Genomic DNA, 1,507 nt, shown 5'->3' with positions numbered 1-1,507 from the left:
TGTGACTGTTTTTGTACCAGTGCCACGCTGTTTTGGTTACTACAGTCTTGTAGTGTATTTTGAAATTAGTCAATGTGATGGCTCCAGCTTTGTCCTTTCCGTTTAAAATTACTATGGCTATTTGGGTTCTTTGTGTCTTGGTGCCCAGGGACCCAGCGAGGGGCGAGGGCAGCCCTGAGCCAACCCCGATCCCACTCCCACCTCACACTTCCCAGAAAGCTTGTCCCTGTCACTCCACCAAGCTGGATCGGGAGCCCTGCCATGCCGAGGGTATCTCCCAGAGCCCCAGCTGGTGTGGCCAGGCCCCAGGAGTAGGATGGGGCTCCCCCTATGAAGGCTCGTGGCAGCCAGAACTGATACAGTCCCCCTGGTCTGGGGCCAAGATGCCAGCTGCGGAGGGCAGGAGTGTCTGGAACCATGGCTGGTGCCTCAGTGAAAGTGGCAGTTGAGGGTTCAGCCCTTTGTAACACACCTTAGAACAGACAGGATGCCAAGTGTGTGGTCAGCATACAGGGCAATACCACCTCCATCATCAATCCTAAACAGACAAGGATATCCCCAAAAGCTTCACTTTTGACTACTTCTACTGGTCACACACTTGGGTGGAAGATGCCGTTTGCATCTCAGCAGCAAGTGTATTGGGACATTGGACCTGCTGCTCCATGCCTTTGAAGGCTACAATGTGTGCATCTTTGCCTACAGGCAAACCGGGGCTGGGAAATTCTATGCCATGATGGGGCAGCAGGAGCCAGGGTAGCAGAGAATGATGCCACAGCTCTCTGGATTTCTTCTCTCACATTAGTGAGAACCAGAGTGCTCAGCTCTCCTACTCTGTGGAGGTGAGCTATTTGGAGATCTATTGTGAGTGGGTACGAGATCTCTTGAACCCCAAGAGAGTCGAGGTTGTCTGTGGGCCTGGGAGCGCCACATCCTGGGCTTCTGCATGCAGGCCCTGTCCAAATTGGCTGTGACCTCCTATGCAGACATTGCTGACCTCATAGACTGTGGAAATAAAGCATGGACTATGGCTACCACTAACATGAATGAGACCAGCAGCCGTTCACATGCTCTCTTTACCGTTGTCTTCACACAGCGCTGCCTTAATCAGCTCACTGGGCTGGACTTGGAGAAGGTCAGGTCAGTAAGATCATTTTTGTGGACCTTGTTGGGAGTGACTGACTTCTCAGGGACCCGGGGTTGCCCCTGAAGGGGAGGGCACCAACATCAATAAGTCTCTGATTACTTTAGGGAAGGTGATTGCAGATATGCAATCAAAGAAGCAGAAGTCGGATTTTATCCCCTACAGAGACTCTGTGCTCACCTGGCTGCTCTGGGAAAATTTGGTTGGGATCTCATGCACAGCAATGATTGGAGCCCTGAGCCCTGCTGACATCAGTTACAAGGAGACTGTCATCACCCTCGGGTATGGCGACCGCACCAAGAAAATCTGCAATGCCTTCAACAAGGCCCCTAATGCCCAACTGATTAGAGAGCTGCAGGAGGAGGT

At 52.2% G+C, this 1,507-nt stretch overlaps 1 pseudogene; it reads left to right on the top strand.

Moving 5' to 3' along the window:
* The first annotated feature begins 363 nt into the window (after positions 1–363).
* The window catches only part of LOC105535267, a 4,939-nt pseudogene continuing 3,795 nt past the window's right edge, over positions 364–1,507 (top strand).

This window comes from Mandrillus leucophaeus, unplaced genomic scaffold (genome assembly GCF_000951045.1).
Source record: "Mandrillus leucophaeus isolate KB7577 unplaced genomic scaffold, Mleu.le_1.0 Scaffold1438, whole genome shotgun sequence".
NCBI lineage: Eukaryota > Metazoa > Chordata > Mammalia > Primates > Cercopithecidae > Mandrillus > Mandrillus leucophaeus.
The sequence above is the reverse complement of the archived record's forward strand: the minus strand, read 5'-3'. Positions and strand labels throughout refer to the sequence as shown.